This window comes from Ranitomeya imitator, chromosome 2 (assembly GCF_032444005.1).
Source record: "Ranitomeya imitator isolate aRanImi1 chromosome 2, aRanImi1.pri, whole genome shotgun sequence".
NCBI classification, from domain to species: Eukaryota; Metazoa; Chordata; class Amphibia; order Anura; family Dendrobatidae; genus Ranitomeya; species Ranitomeya imitator.
Window position 1 is genome coordinate 177,284,037 of NC_091283.1, and position 17,994 is coordinate 177,302,030.

Consider the following 17,994-nt stretch of genomic DNA (forward strand, 5'->3'; position numbering starts at 1 on the left):
TTCCCCTCATGAGTTGTGTTTACCTTTCATGTCTGTTTTATATATTTTTTTTATTTTGTATCTATTAATAAAAATATTTATATTGATTGAATCTAGTATTGTATATTTTGGTTGCAAATTATGCAGGGCAGGCGGCGCACCAGACCAGAATGCACTTTTAAGGCTGTGCAGAGTTTAGGTGCATTTCATTCACTGGAGGCTTGGAGGTCCGCGTACGGACCACAAGTGGTCTCCTTACCTGAACGCAACAGCCTCACAGACATATATGAAGCTGCTGACTACAAGTTGGCGGGAAGTCTGGAAATCGTGGTCTGGATGTGGACGGTGAATGTTGGATGAGTGAACTTGTCCTTGGAGTACGGGCGGGCATAGAGATACATTATAGGGGTACTCCGATAGAGAGGCGTTATCACCTAACCACAGTGTAGATTGGTGGGGGATCCCAATGGGGCACTTTTATCTCTGTTAGTATAGAGCTGCAAACAACACGTGTGGCTGAATGAATGGAGTGGCGGTCGCATGTGCACACTGCCAGGGGTAAGGGTACCCCACTCTGCCGACTGGCAGGGGTCACCCCCCAATCTAGAGGTTATCATCTATACTGTGGATAGATAACCTCTTCCTATCAGAATACCCCTTTAAAAAAATAAATCAGACCAGAATTATGGACCTAAAACATGGATCCTTTTTCTTGCCCTCCCGCGATGACATGATGAGTCTCAGGACGTATCAGCGACATCCCAGACGTCATCTCATCGCTTTTCGTTCACCCCATCTACATCCAGAAGGGGCGTCTTTTTTTGCTTTCCTATTGTGCATTGACGTTTCCTTATGAATCCGCTGATGAAGGAGGAAGAAATGGAACCAGAAGGAGACGGGCAAGAGCTCCAGTTTGCATGGTGTCACACGGAGAAGAGGTGACATGCCACGCTCCTCTGGTGATGTCAGAGGGGGATAAGGGAAAGATGGCTGCCTGCGGCCGGCAGACGTGATTTATGGCTCTGCCCATGGCTCACTTGAGTCTTCATGAACGTTTCAATAGCTTTTTTTTTTCCCCTGAACATTGTGTCTTCCCATATCTCGCCCGTCTTTCCCATATCCGTTGAGCACAAATGACCTGGGACTTAAAGTAATGAATTGTCAAGCAAACCATGGCTGCCAGTTACCGTGCCTTTAACGCGCTCTACCGTAATATTACTATACCGTTATTTGCTGCAAGGCGGAAGCACTGATGTATAGCGCTGTGCTAATGAGTGGGTGGGATTGGGTGATGGGTGCAGCGCTCACAGGGCTGACGGACTCCTTTGGGCGACGCTTAAGACGGATGTGATTTGCTGCGTTCTCTCCCTTTTTTCTATGGCAGCTCTGACATGTCGTCCTAACTGGAAAATCCATTACTTAAGCAGCGCTAGTGGCAGCCGAGCAAAGAAGGATCTCAGCACTTGGAAAGGAGCACGGGCGTGCAATTCAATACTCGCACTCCTCGCAAAATAATGGCCTCTGGTTTAACCCTACCCTTGTCAGGCATGGTGTGCAATCGCCAACACTATGTACTGTATCGCCTCCCTACGCCGCAGCATCAGCCAGGGCTGTAACTTCTGCAGCCAATCGGTGACCTCAGCCGTCAGCAGAAATCCTCTGTAATGCACCTGGGTACGTGGCAGATTTGCAGAGTGATTCTGTCACAATTTATATGGAGTTTTGCAAGAAAAAAAAAAAGCATCAATGCTAAAAAAAAAAAAAAAAAAAAAAGTCTGCATGGAGGAGAAAAAAAAAAAGCAAATTTTGCAATCCACATCCTGCTCCTGTTGTGATTTTCCATAGTGGATTTTACCTCTTCAGTGTAACTCCACATCAGAATCCTCAGCTACAGGTGCTTCTCACAAAATTAAAATATCATGAAAAAGTTCATTTATTTCAGTTCTTCAATACAAAAAGTGAAACTCCTATATTATATAGAGTCATTACAGAATGATCTATTTGATGTGTTTATTTCTGTTAATGTTGATGATTATGGCTTACAGCCAATGAAAACCCAAAAGTCAATATCTCTGTAAATTAGAATACTTTATAACACCAGCTTGAAAAATGATTTTAAAATCCGAAATGTTGTCCTACTGAAATGTATGTTCAGTAAATGCACTCAATGCTTGGTCGGGGCTCCTTTTGCATCAATTACTGCATCAATGCAGCGTGGCATGGAGGCGATCAGCCTGTGGCACTGCTGAGGTGTTATGGAAGCCCAGGTTGCTTAGATAGCAGCCTTCAGCTCATCTGCATTGTTGGGTCTGGTGTCTTTCATCTTCCTCTTTAAAATACCCCATAAAATAGACCACTCTCTGTGTAATGACTCTATAATATACTAGATTGTGGCCCGATTCTAACGCATCGGGTATTCTAGAATATGCATGTCCCCGTAGTATATGGACAATGATGATTCCAGAATTCGCGGCAGACTGTGCCCGTCGCTGATTGGTCGAGGCAACCTTTATGACATCATCATCGCCATGGCAACCATTATGACATCATCGTCGCTGTGCCCGTTGCTGTGCCCGTTGCCTCGACCAATCAGAGACGTGGGATGTCTACGTCCTTTATGACATCATCGTCGCTGTACTCGTCGCTGATTGGTCGAGGCCTGGCGGCCTCGACCAATCAGAGACGCGGGATTTCCAGGACAGACAGACAGACAGACAGAAAGACAGACAGAAAGACAGACAGACGGAAAAACCCTTAGGCAATTATATATATAGACTAGACTGTGGCCCGATTCTAACGCATCGGGTATTCTAGAATATGCATGTCCCTGTAATATATGGACAATGATGATTCCAGAGTTCGCGGCAGACTGTGTCCGTCGCTGATTGATCGAGGCAACCTTTATGACATCATCGTCGCCATGGCAACCATTATGACATCATAGTCGCTGTGCCCGTTGCTGATTGGTCGAGGCCTGGCGGCCCGATTGACTGACTGTGGCCCGATTCTAACGCATCGGGTATTCTAGAATATGCATGTCCCCGTAGTATATGGACAATGATGATTCCAGAATTCGCGGCACACTGTGCCCGTCGCTGATTGGTCGAGGCAACCTTTATGACATAATCGTCGCCATGGCAACCATTATGACATCTACGTCGATACTGTGCCCGTCGCTGAATCAGAAACGTGAGATGTCTGCGTCCTTTATGACATCATCGTCGCTGTGCCCGTTGCTGATTGGTCGAGGCCTGGCGGCCTCGACCAATCAGAGACGCGGGATTTCCAGGACAGACAGACAGACAGACGGAAAAACCCTTAGACAATTATATATATAGAGGTTTCACTTTTTGTATTGAAGAACTGAGATAAATTCACTTTTTGATGATATTATAATTTTGTGAGATGCGCCTGTACTTATGTAAAAAGCGCAGATATCCTGAGCTCACTGATTGGCTGCAGCGCTGCCGTCTGCTGCTGCTTCTGGTGTCCAGTATTGGCTGCAGTGCTGAGACTCGGTGCAAGACCTGGGGGCAGCAAGTAAAATGTGGCTAGTTTTTTTGTTTGTTTGTTTTTTTTTACAATAATCTGCACCCTGGGAACAAAACTTTCTGAAAGGGAACAACCCTTTTTAACTTCAGGTGAAATAATGGAGTAGAAAAAAAATAGGCACATCATTTAGAGAATTGGCTCCGGGCATCTTCTTTTCCGTCTGTCTGCCCACAAACTATTTTCTAGTAATGGCATCCAGACCCTTTTCTATTTTAAAGCGAAATGGTCACCAGATTTCATAATGCAAACTGCATACACTAATAAACTAATGTAGACCTGATGGGGCTGGGGAACTTACTTTATTTCAGAATGGCTGTCTGTGAAGGTTTCTCTGTCCGATATTAAAAATGAGCTCGGCTTTCTGTTGGGATTTTTACAGCAATTCTGACAAGGATTTTCAAAGTGAGCACACATCAGACTGTACAGGGAGTTAGTGGGCAATATTCCGCGCTGCCGACAGAATGGAGACGTACATCCCAGTATGGAACAGTAAGGTGGGGGTTTATTCATTAGAAATATTGCACCGTTTGCTCTGTTATAGACTCTTTGTTTTCCCTGCACATTGCTGACTGCAGAATGAGTTATTGGAGAATCCATCAGTGAGTTCTTTCAACTTTCTTCTTCCAAGCTCCTCTAATGTTCAACTCAACTCTGATGTGGTCCGAAAGCAGCACAGAGAGGCTGAGAAAAAAAAAAAAGAAAGATAAAAAAGTTACAAACCCTCCAGTGAGAACGAGCTCACTGATGGACTCTCAGAGAACTCATTCAGCAACAGACGGTGCAATGCAGAGGCAAACGGTGCAATTTTATTTTTTATCAAACCCAATTGCAAAAATTTTGATTTTTATCCCAAAATACGTGCTTTTAGGTGAAAAAAAAAAAGCCTAACAATTATCAATATCTTTCAATGCCTGCTAGGGCTCATGAAGAAAAATGGAGATATTATATACAACGCCTAGCATATATGGAATACGATTATACTATCTTACGGTCCCTTGATGGACACCTTAAGGAGACGTCCACGCACTGCAGACTTTTTTTTTGATATGTTGCGGCACAATCGGGGAGCTTGTGCCAACTAAATGATGGTCCAACCAACAAATCAATGGCCCAAAATAGTTAAAAAGGTGCAAAAATATGGAGTTGTTGTTTGAGCGTTCTGAAAAACACCTCTGATGGAAAAATCTTTGCATTGGATAAATCATTGAGACACGTTATAAAGTAGTATGAGATAGAACTGACAGGCGACTGGGCAGCAGTCACAGTGCGGACCCCTAAGAAATGCCATGGAATTCATGGTAACAGATTCTCCGCACATTCCACCGGATGGCTGGTGCTGGGTTGGAAGAAAAGCGAAGATGTGGACAGGTGTTACAGGGATGAGATACGACTATTATATTATTATTATTATATTTTTTTTATTTTTAAACACCCAGTGAATGTCAGATCGATAGGACATAAGTAATAAATAGTGCGGAGGTGGAGATGAGAAGGATCCAGAGATGACGACAAGGATCAGTGCAGAATCCGGACCAGGGGCGACACGTGGGCAGTTTGGCTTCTGATCAGTAATCGCAAATACATCTGGAAACAGGAGCGAACGCTCAGAGCAGCGAAGAAGCGGCAGACAGGAGACGGATCGACGTGGAGGCAGTGAAGTCACATAGGGTGAGTCGCAGCTTCCCATGGCAATATACAGGCCAGTACACTAAAAAATAGTGAGGAAAGAATGGTTGTAGATGACGAGGAAAAAGCTAACATATTAAACACCTTCTTCTCCACGGTATTCACGGTGGAAAATGAAATGCTAGGTGAAATCCCAAGAAACAATGAAAACCCTATATTAAGGGTCACCAATCTAACCCAAGAAGAGGTGCGAAACCGGCTAAATAAGATTAAAATAGATAAATCTCCGGGTCCGGATGGCATACACCCACGAGTACTAAGAGAACTAAGTAATGTAATAGATAAACCATTATTTCTTATTTTTAGGGACTCTATAGCGACAGGGTCTGTTCCGCAGGACTGGCGCATAGCAAATGTGGTGCCAATATTCAAAAAGGGCTCTAAAAGTGAACCTGGAAATTATAGGCCAGTAAGTCTAACCTCTATTGTTGGTAAAATATTTGAAGGGTTTCTGAGGGATGTTATTCTGGATTATCTCAATGAGAATAACTGTTTAACTCCATATCAGCATGGGTTTATGAGAAATCGCTCCTGTCAAACCAATCTAATCAGTTTTTATGAAGAGGTAAGCTATAGGCTGGACCACGGTGAGTCATTGGACGTGGTATATCTCGATTTTTCCAAAGCGTTTGATACCGTGCCGCACAAGAGGTTGGTACACAAAATGAGAATGCTTGGTCTGGGGGAAAATGTGTGTAAATGGGTTAGTAACTGGCTTAGTGATAGAAAGCAGAGGGTGGTTATAAATGGTATAGTCTCTAACTGGGTCGCTGTGACCAGTGGGGTACCGCAGGGGTCAGTATTGGGACCTGTTCTCTTCAACATATTCATTAATGATCTGGTAGAAGGTTTACACAGTAAAATATCGATATTTGCAGATGATACAAAACTATGTAAAGCAGTTAATACAAGAGAAGATAGTATTCTGCTACAGATGGATCTGGATAAGTTGGAAACTTGGGCTGAAAGGTGGCAGATGAGGTTTAACAATGATAAATGTAAGGTTATACACATGGGAAGAGGGAATCAATATCACCATTACACACTGAACGGGAAACCACTGGGTAAATCTGACAGGGAGAAGGACTTGGGGATCCTAGTTAATGATAAACTTACCTGGAGCAGCCAGTGCCAGGCAGCAGCTGCCAAGGCAAACAGGATCATGGGGTGCATTAAAAGAGGTCTGGATACACATGATGAGAGCATTATACTGCCTCTGTACAAATCCCTAGTTAGACCGCACATGGAGTACTGTGTCCAGTTTTGGGCACCGGTGCTCAGGAAGGATATAATGGAACTAGAGAGAGTACAAAGGAGGGCAACAAAATTAATAAAGGGGATGGGAGAACTACAATACCCAGATAGATTAGCGAAATTAGGATTATTTAGTCTAGAAAAAAGACGACTGAGGGGCGATCTAATAACCATGTATAAGTATATAAGGGGACAATACAAATATCTCGCTGAGGATCTGTTTATACCAAGGAAGGTGACGGGCACAAGGGGGCATTCTTTGCGTCTGGAGGAGAGAAGGTTTTTCCACCAACATAGAAGAGGATTCTTTACTGTTAGGGCAGTGAGAATCTGGAATTGCTTGCCTGAGGAGGTGGTGATGGCGAACTCAGTCGAGGGGTTCAAGAGAGGCCTGGATGTCTTCCTGGAGCAGAACAATACTGTATCATACAATTATTAGGTTCTGTAAAAGGACGTAGATCTGGGTATTTATTATGATGGAATATAGGCTGAACTGGATGGACAAATGTCTTTTTTCGGCCTTACTAACTATGTTACTATGTTACTATGTTACTGGTCCGCCTGGCAGAGACGGGGTTAAAGGGATTATCATATTTGGAAATATCGGGGGTCTCATTAACTAATGAGATCGGTAAAACTGCACCTTAACTGTTCATCTCTCTGCAAAGCATTGCAGGGTGCCCGAAGGACGCAGCGGGCATCTGTAGTATTCAATGGATACCTGCAGCTATTTAGACCCGTCATGTATTAGCGAAGTTAGGGCATAGATCAAGGGTGGTCCACAGCAAACAACCCCTTTAATTACTTTGCTCTTGTAGCGTCTCTGGCGGGTGGGCTGCATTAGATTAGATCTGACCGCCCTTACATTTACAGCACAGATGTCTGGATATTGATGCAGCTGATTCTTCACCATAAGAATGCATTGACATCTGCCGACCTTGGCGAGAATGAAGAATCTGCCGACAACTTGTCCAAGAAAATAAAAAAAAAAAAGAAATAATTAAGTTATGACATAGGTGATAAAACTTTTCATGTAGCCGCTATGGAAAATCTCTGCTATTGTGCAATCACCGAGACTAGGAGAAAAGTTGAATAGTACTTTGTAAATGTAAAAGTTCAGGGGTCATAGGAAGTAGTTTCCACATGATGTGTTGATTAATGTCATCATTTAGCTTTATAGTTGTCTGATCTCTGCATTTCTGAGGCAAAGGTCTAGATGTATAGCGCCCAATTATAATTCTTCCTGCCAGCAGCCGCCACTAGAGGGAGCTTGCTGCATACTTTGTACACAGTGAACTTGGTATTCTGCATGCTCCCCCTAGTGGTGGCTGCAGGGATTTAGCATTATTTAAAGGAGTTTCCCAGGAACTTCTAAAGTTGTCATTCAAGAGCGCAATCACATTGTATGGCAGTTCCAGCGCCTACCTGTAGTATTGCTCTATATCGAACTAGCGATCAAATAATGGCAGGTTCAAGCTCCTAGGGGGAAGTACAAAAAAAAGTAATTACGACAAAAATATTTTAGAAAAATAAATATCTATGTCAGGTAAGAATAAAAAAAAGTTATGGGTCATGGAAAAATCAAAACTGAAAAAAACAAAAAAAAAACAACAAGAAATGCCCAGACATCAAGGAGATAAATGATAATGTTGTAAATACCTGTAACCACCACAAGAGGGCGCTCCCGCATGCTGTCCAATATGGTGATGCTAGTGTCAGAGAGGGGATGGAAATTGGATTAATCACTCAGATGAAAAGTCTAGAAAGCTGGATACCAAGTACTAGACTATAATCTGTTCATGCCTTCCATATCTCCATGCATCCTGTGAACTATAGGTATGCAGATTGTATTCTGCACACGTTGTGACTGGCGCAACATGACGATCACTTGATCATCGAGCTCTTAATATTCTGACACCTGTGATGTGACTGCCACCTTGTGGACAATCACCTAAGATTTTTTTTAGAACTCAATTATTTTTGTTTACCCCACTGTGCCTGTCCATCCCAACAAGATTTGCTAGTCACATGCAATTTTGCCTATTTTATTCATGCACAACTTAATTTTTGGCAAATTGAGTGAACCCAATCATGCGAATTCACAAGTGTTTGGCGTGGAGTACGAGATGCCTCCTTTGCTTTATCTGATGTTCAGAGTGAGACGGACACTCAAATCCAAGAGGTCCATATGTTTGGCACACAGTAACCAACATGTGTGCCAGACATCCATTTCCAGATCTGCAGCACTATTTACCTGCATAAAAGAGGGCATTGCGGGTGACTGGCACATATGCATTCTAAGCTTCCTATAGAGGGGGATATCCTCTTGGCAGGAGTGCTCCACTTTGGAAAACAGGTGGCAAACCATATTGCAGCTTTTGTGGTCTGTCATGGATCCTGGGATCTGCAGAGTGCAAAAGCAATAAAGCTACTTTGACAGTGAAGAGTGCCATCTAGTGGCACTTAAGAGTATTGCAGCCTAGTAACTATTTTATTATAATCATTATTATTATTTATTTACCGGTATTTATATAGCACCATTGATTCCATGGTGCTGTACATGAGAAGGGGTTACATACAAATTACAGATATCACTTACAGTAAACAAACTAACAATGACAGACTGATACAGGGGGGCGAGGACCCTGCCCTTGCGGGCTTACATTCTACAGGATGGTGGGGATGAGGACAATAGGTTGAGGGTTGCAGGAGCTCCGGTGTTGGTGAGGCGGTAGCTTCGGTAGTGATGAGGAGGCAGCGGGGTCAGTGCAGGCTGTAGGCTTTCCTGAAGAGATGGATTTTCAGGTTCCGTCTGAAGGATCCGAATGTGGTTGATAGTCGGACGTGTTGGGGCAAAGAATTCCAGAGGATTGGGGACAGGGGCTGACTGGCAAATTTTGGCCTGGGGGGCAAGCAGACAGCAGTGGCCCATGAGTAGCGGCTCATCCTTAAAGGGCTTGTCGGATCTTATGCTACATGTCTACAGACACTATGTGTGAATCCTCATATCGTGCGCTGTGAAGATTCTCTGGTGCCGGCAACAGGTGGTCTTGTGACTGTAAGCATGCAATATATATATTGCCAGCCACATTTCGACTAGACTGTTTTGGGCCTTGTTCAATACAGTTGCATTAGGCCATGCAAGTCTAGTCGGCATGTGACCGCATGTATGCAAATCACAAACTTACAGCCACACACCTGCCAAATGACCACAGCACTGCCAGCAATGTGAGAAGCACAAGTCTGCAGTCCAAAGAATGACAGAGTGAATGCACCAATGACACACACACACTCACAGCCCCACTGTATAATGACAGACACACGCACAGCCCCACTGTATAATGACACACACACACAGCCCCACTGTATAATGACAGACACACGCACAGCCCCACTGTATAATGACAGACACACGCACAGCCCCACTGTATAATGACACACACGCACAGCCCTACTGTATAATGACTGACACACGCACAGCCCCACTGTATAATGACACACATCCCCACTGTATAATCACACACACACACAGCCCTACTGTATAATGACAGACACACGCACAGCCCCACTGTATAATGACACACACGCACAGCCCCACTGTATAATGACACACACGCACAGCCCTACTGTATGACACACACACGCACAGCCCCACTGTATAATGACACACACACACGCACAGCCCCACTGTATAATGACACACACACACGCACAGCCCCACTGTATAATGACACAAATGCACAGCCCCACTGTATAATGACACACACAGCCCCACTGTATAATGACACACACGCACAGCCCTACTGTATGACACACACACGCACAGCCCCACTGTATAATGACACACACACACGCACAGCCCCACTGTATAATGACAGGCACATGCACAGCCCCACTGTATAATGACACACACACGCACAGCCCCACTGTATAATGACACACACACGCACAGCCCCACTGTATAATGACAGGCACAGCCCCACTGTATAATGACAGACACACGCACAGCCCCACTGTATAATGACACACACACGCACAGCCCCACTGTATAATGACACACACGCACAGCCCCACTGTATAATGACACACACGCACAGCCCCACTGTATAATGACACACACACGCACAGCCCCACTGTATAATGACACACACACGCACAGCCCCACTGTATAATGACACACACACGCACAGCCCCACTGTATAATGAGACACACGCACAGCCCCACTGTATAATGACAGACACACGCACAGCCCCACTGTATAATGACAGACACACGCACAGCCCCACTGTATAATGACACACACGCACAGCCCCACTGTATAATGACACACACGCACAGCCCTACTGTATAATGACAGACACACGCACAGCCCCACTGTATAATGACACACACGCACAGCCCCACTGTATAATGACACACACGCACAGCCCTACTGTATGACACACACGCACAGCCCCACTGTATAATGACACACACACACGCAAAGCCCCACTGTATAATGACACACATGCACAGCCCCACTGTATAATGACACAAATGCACAGCCCCACTGTATAATGACACACACACACAGCCCCACTGTATAATGACACACACGCACAGCCCTACTGTATGACACACACACGTACAGCCCCACTGTATAATGACACACACACACGCACAGCCCCACTGTATAATGACAGGCACATGCACAGCCCCACTGTATAATGACACACACCCACAGCCCCACTGTATAATGACAGGCACACGCACAACCCCACTGTATAATGACAGGCACACGCACAAGCCCACTGTATAATGACACACATGCAGCTCTCTCACACACACACGCACGCAGCTCACACACGCACACAGCTCACACACATGCATGCAGCTCACATGCACGCAGCACACACACGCACGCAGCTCACACACACACGCACGCAGCTCACACACACGCACGCAGCTCACACACGCACACGCAGCTCACACACGCACACGCAGCTCACACACACACACGCACAGCCCCACTGTATAATGACATACCCACACAGCCCCACTGTATAATGACACACATGCAGCTCACACACACATGCACGCAGCTCACACACACACGCACGCAGCTCACACACACACGCACGCAGCTCACACACACATGCACGCAGCTCACACACACGCACGCAGCTCACACACACACACGCACGCAGCTCACACACAAACACGCACGCAGCTCACACACACACGCACGCAGCTCACACACACACACGCACAGCCCCACTGTATAATGACATACCCACACAGCCCCACTGTATAATGACAGGCACACGCACAAGCCCACTGTATAATGACACACACATGCAGCTCACACACGCACGCATGCAGCTCTCACACACACACACACAGCTCTCACACACACGCACGCACCTCACACACACACGCACAGCCCCACTGTATAATGACAGGCACACGCACAACCCAACTGAATAATGACACACACATGCAGCTCACACACACATGCACGCAGCTCACACACACACAGCTCAGACACATGCACGCAGCTCACACACGCATGCAGCTCACACACACATGCACCTCACACACAAGCACGCAGCTCACACACACACACGCAAGCAGCTCACACACACACGCACGCAGCTCACACACACACGCACGCAGCTCACACACGCACGCACGCAGCTCACACACGCACGGCCCCACTGTATGACAGGCACACGCACAACCCCACTGTATAATGACACACACATGCAGCTCACACACACACGCACGCAGCTCACACACACACGCACACAGCTCACACACACACGCACGCAGCTCACTCACACACGCACACACACGCACACAGCCCCACTGTATAATGACACACACATGCAGCTCACACACACGCACGCAGCTCACACACGCACCTCACACACACACACACGCACGCAGCTCACACACACACACATGCACAGCCCCACTGTATAATGACATACCCACACAGCCCCACTGTATAATGACACACACATGCAGCTCTCACACACACACGCACGCAGCTCTCACACACACGCACGCAGCTCTCACACACACGCACGCAGCTCTCACACACACAGGCACGCAGCTCTCACACACACACACGCACGCAGCTCACACACACACGCACGCAGCTCTCACACACGCACGCAGCTCTCACACACACGCACGCAGCTCTCACACACACACACGCACGCAGCTCACACACACACGCACGCAGCTCACACACACACCAATTACCTCATACACACACCAGTTACCTCAAACACACAAGCACGCAGATCACACACACACACACACACCAGTTACCTCATACACACATCACACACCAGTTACCTCATACACACATCTCCTCATACACACATCACACACTCTCCTCTGTGGTGCAGGGGCGGCTGATGGCCATGTGCAGCTCTTCAGTTTCTCCTGCTCACAGCTCTGCACTGTCCCGGGCCCCGGCACCTCCCCCGTCTCTCCTTCTCTGCCGGGATAGCAGATAAGAGCAGGAGAAGCCGGAGCTCCGTGCACACACAGGCCGGTATGCCGGTATGCTGACCTTTCATCTTGGCTGCTGGCTCTCTCCCTCAGAGTGGCAGTGGTGCTTAGGAGCTTGCTCATCACATACCCCTGTAGCCTGCATGTCAGGGCTGCTGGCGGGATGACACCACCGCGCACTACAGGTGCGCTATGTATTACAGTCACTGCCAGTCCTCCAGCGGCCCTGTGCAGCTGCTTAGACACCGGCCCGGGGGGCATATGCATTTCTGCCACCCGCCCCAGCCCGCCCCTGATTGGGGATATTCGGGAGAAGTCTTGGAGGCGGTTGGGTGAGGAGCAGATAAGTGTGGAGGAGAGAAGGAGGTTTTGGGAGGACAGGAGATTACGTGGGGGAAGATATTGGGAGATTAGTTCAGAGATATATGGAGGAGACAGGTTGTGGATGGCTTTATAGGTCAGTGTTAGTAATTTGAACTGGATACGATGGGGGAATGGGAGCCAGTGAAGAGTTTTGCAGAGGGGGGAAGCAGAGGAGTAGCGAGGAGAGAGATGAATCAGTCGGGCAGCAGAGTTAAGAATGGCCTGGAGAGGTGCAAGGGTGTTAGCCTGGGTTCACATTGCGTCCTGGCAGTCCGTTAGACGGAGTACATTACACCGTGCATAAACGCGGTGTAACGTAGTCCGTTAAGGCCGCCATTGACTGCAATGTCGGACGCACAATGGGCGTGCGCTAGGGATGTGCCATCTTTGAGTGACGGACCCAGTGACGCGGGCTGCAGCGTTTCCGGGTCCGTCACTGCTAGCGCAGATAGAGCTAGCAGATGCTCTATCTGCGCTAGCGCGATGTAAACGTCGGCACTTGCGATACAGCAGCCCGTTAGCGTATGTGCTGAACGGGCTGCTGCTAACGCAGTGTGAACCCGAAATTAGCAGGGAGGCCGCAGAAAAGGATGTTGCAGTAGTCAAGGCGGGAGATGATGAGGGCATGCACAAGCATTTTAGTAGATTGACGGTTGAGGAAAGGACGGTTTCTAGAGATATTTTTGAGCTGGAGGCAACAGGAGCTGGACAGAGCTTGGATTTGCGGCCTGAAGGACAGGGCAGAGTCAAGGGTTACTCCGAGGCAGCGGACTTCCGGTATGGGGAAAGTATGATGTCGTTAATTGCGATAGATAGGTCACGTATGGAAGATCTATGAGATGGAGGAAAGATGATGAGTTCAGATTTGTCCACATTAAGTTTGAGGAAGCGAGAGGAGAAGAAGCAGGATATGGCTAATAGACACTCCGGGATTCTGAGGTGACGTCTGGGCCAGAGAGGTAGATCTGAGTGTCATCAGCATAGAGGTGGTACTGGAATCCATGGGACTTTATGAATTGTCCCAGGGCCAAGTGTATAGATTGAGAAGAGTAGGGGTCCTAGAACAGAGCCTTGGGGGACTCCAACAGAGAGAGGGTGGGATGAGGGGGTAGTGTGGGAGTGGGAGATGCTGAATGTGCGGTTGGTAAGGTATGAGGAGATCCAGGATAGGGCGAGGTCTTTGATGCCAAAGGAAGAGAGGATCTGTAGTAGGAGGCAGTGGTCAACTGTGTCAAAAGCAGAGGACAGGTCTAGAAAGAGGAGTACAGAGTATTGTCCGTTAATAAAAGACCTACTGAGTATTGTCCGTTAGCTATATTTTAGGTCTATTAGGGGCAGAGTACAGAGGTGCTGTAAAATCACTAGTGCCAGTCTGGGCACAAATAGCCAGGCCCAGAAATATTTGGCCAGTAGTGAATCTTTGTGATTTCAGCACTGCATTAAGTGAAACAACTGATATGTAATTGAAGTGGAGACTTTCAGGTTTAATTAAAGGGGTTGAATAAAAAATATCCCCTGAAAGGTTTATGAATTGCAGCAATTTTTCTGCAATCCCTCCTCGTTTCAGGGGCTCAAAAGTAATTGGACAAATTAACTTTACCATAAATAAATAAAAAGGTTCATTTTTAATACCTTGTAGAGAATCCTTTGCAGGTAATGACGGCTTGAAGTCTGAACGCCATGGACGTCACCAGATGCTGGGTCCCTACCCTTCCAGTGTTTTAGTAGGTTTCTATAATACATTGGAAAGGCCTTCCATTTCCCTGGTCGGTGTACTTTATAGCTGATCTCTCTCACATTTTCCACCACCCTATAGGTCCCATGCCACTGGGCAAGGAACTTGCTCTCCGCTGTGGGCACTAACACAAGTACCCGATCCCCAAGCTTAAATTGTCTCACTCGAGCTGACCGATTACACCCCCTGGATTTTTCCTCTTCGGCCTTGCGGAGGCGCTCTTTTACCTGTCCCTTCACTTTGGTCTCACGACACATCAGATTATTATGTCTTGCGGAAACTGATTATTGGCTCCGGTCTCCTGAGGACCCCATTTAGCACACTTACATTTTCCAGAGTAACTTCTAATGCTGGGTAGTCCCAAAGTTGTCCAGGGACTCCTCCTGGTCAGGGGTACTGGCTTCAGGGGATGCTCCCTCATCCTCTTGCTGTAGCCAATGCTGTGAAAGGAAATTCATTGTTTACATCATGTGACCTTGTTACCATAGCTGACTCCTGGTGACATTCCGGATTACTGGGTGTTACAGCTTTAGCCCATAGGATCCAAAACAAAGGAAAATCCTGACCAATAATAATAGCATGCAACAAGTCCTTGACCACTGCCACTTAGTGAGACACGGAAAGACAGTCTTGTGCGTATGTCAATCTGGGCCATGGGATAGCTCTTGACATGGATAAAATTTACCCCCACCCCCTTCCCAGAGACTAGCACATAGCACTCCCTGAGTCCAAAAGTCCCATCACTTGGACACCGTTCGCAGTCACCTGGCTTTCCTGAGGCCCCTCACAAGGATGAGGAACAGAACTCCATTCAGGGTAGGCGATGTGGGAGTAGCGTCGGCCCAAGCTGAAGTCTATTGGCTCCAAAATCAAGGAACATTTGGATGATCTATGTCCCAGAACACGACACCCCCAACAGACAATGTTACGAGATGTACCCCTTGAGCCTGGTTCTTAACTTCCTAGAACCTTAGGCGCACCTCACCTCAGAGGTGATCTTGGGTCCCTTCTTTTGGGTTTTCCTAAAAGGTGACCTCAGGCTCTTGACTGCCCAAGGAGTTCTCCACAGCCAAGAATCTTTAGACCAAGCTTGCGAGGTCATCTGCTTTCTGGGATCTCCCTGGGCAACCCAGCATTGCACGGATTTAGGCAGAGAGTGGATAAATCTGTCCTTTACCACTCTTCCCACCATTTGTACTGGAGAGCAGTTCTCAGGCTGCAACCAGTTCTCGACCAGGTGTAACAGGTCGAACATTTGGGACTGGGGAAGCTTATACCTTTTTTAGCGCCAGAGGTGCAACCATTGCACCCTGAAGGACCGGGTTACACACAAATTTCAGCTTGCCATACTCCATGGCATCCGGCAGGGCAGGTTTATAGTATACTTTATGCGGTTCCCCAGTTAGGTATACAGCAAGAAACTTGATGCTCAAAGTGAAAGATTTATTGTAGTACCAAATAAACGTTTCGGTCCACCACACGGACCTTCATCAGTAACTAGAAGTGAAAATAATAATACAAATAATAAAAAAACCAAAATAAATAAAGTATATACATAACATATAGAGGTTTAGAACAACGGCATCGGTATCATATGTACAGGTCTATAGATACAGCGACAGAATCGCCAGAGAGAACCATGTAGAATATCGAGGCACAATCATGTTCCGTGTATAAGAGTAGGAGGTATACAGGAAAATTATAGAAAACCGTGTGACACGTACCATACTGAGCTTTAAGTAGGGTCAAAGAGACCAAGGTGTCTAGGCACACGTGTAAAGCAGCGTCTAAAGGGTCATAATAGATGGTATAAAAATAGTGCCCTATAGGTGGAGTGTAAAGGAAATATAACTTGCGTCATACCTAGTGCCAGAGCTCCGTAGGGAAAACTATGTAGGACCAATTACTGGGGGCAAAAAAGAGAGATGGGAAAGGTGAGCCTACTGTAAGACTATGTAAAAGATGTCGTGCTCCGCTGGAGGAAGAAGTTACCTGTTCCGGGTGAGATGAGCTGTGCCATGAGCTAGACACGGTATCCACCGCTGGTCTAGTCGTAAGAATGAGAGACCGCTGTATAAAGGCAGGAGGAGGGGCTCATAGACCAATAGGAAAGCGTGCGGCGAGACCGGAAGTGCGTCACGCTGCCATGACAACGCGGTAGCGCTGTGAAGCAGCGGCGTGTGTGCGTCGCACTACAGGTCCGGCGGAAATGACAATATAGTGTTACAGTCCGGCAAAACAGAGTCACAGAGAGGAAGGTTCCGCCTAAAGCAAGAGGATAAACGAGTTCTCACAGACAGGGGGAGGCGGTGCCTAAAGGAGAACCAGTGATGGGTGGAGGATCTCCATAGTGTCTGCGCTGAGTCGAGCCAAAGATAGAGGAGCAGAGTGAGGAATGTGACCATTTTCCAGTGCGTTAGATGAGTGACATGAGCGGACCTCAGTACAGCCGATTCTAATGATAAAGGAAAAAAAGAGATAATTAATACCTGACATACAAATACAATTATATACAGATAGATATGCATATGTCTATTCGCATTATAGCCATGTTAGGTGCGAGTGTAGAACCGGGGAGTAAAACATATTAAGATGGTGGTATGGCATAACATTGTATAAGGAGGAGACCTAAAGTGGCATCTACCCAGCTGGACATATAGAACCTATAGGTCTACCAAAATAAAAGGGGAAACCACATAGTATTACAAAAATGATGCCAGATCATACTCTCTATTAAGGCCCAGTGGATGAAGGGTCTCTAATGTATGGATCCAAAAGGCCTCCCTACGTTTTACATGGGCCACTCGGTCACCACCCCGTCTGTTAGGAGGGATATGCTCAATGACTTGGAACTGTAGTTGTGAAACACTATGGCCTTGATTGCTGAAGTGTGACGGGATGGGTAATAGAAGATTCTTGC

At 46.8% G+C, this 17,994-nt stretch overlaps 1 long non-coding RNA gene across 1 annotated transcript; it reads right to left on the minus strand.

Moving 5' to 3' along the window:
• Positions 1 to 7,042: 7,042 nt before the first annotated feature.
• Positions 7,043 to 8,880, minus strand: LOC138667287 (uncharacterized). The gene is made up of 4 exons (XR_011318687.1): positions 8,726 to 8,880; positions 8,131 to 8,180; positions 7,897 to 7,950; positions 7,043 to 7,437 (listed from the first exon to the last, which is right to left on the minus strand). It is a non-coding gene; the product is annotated as an uncharacterized lncRNA (long non-coding RNA).
• Between the last annotated feature and the right edge of the window lie 9,114 nt (positions 8,881 to 17,994).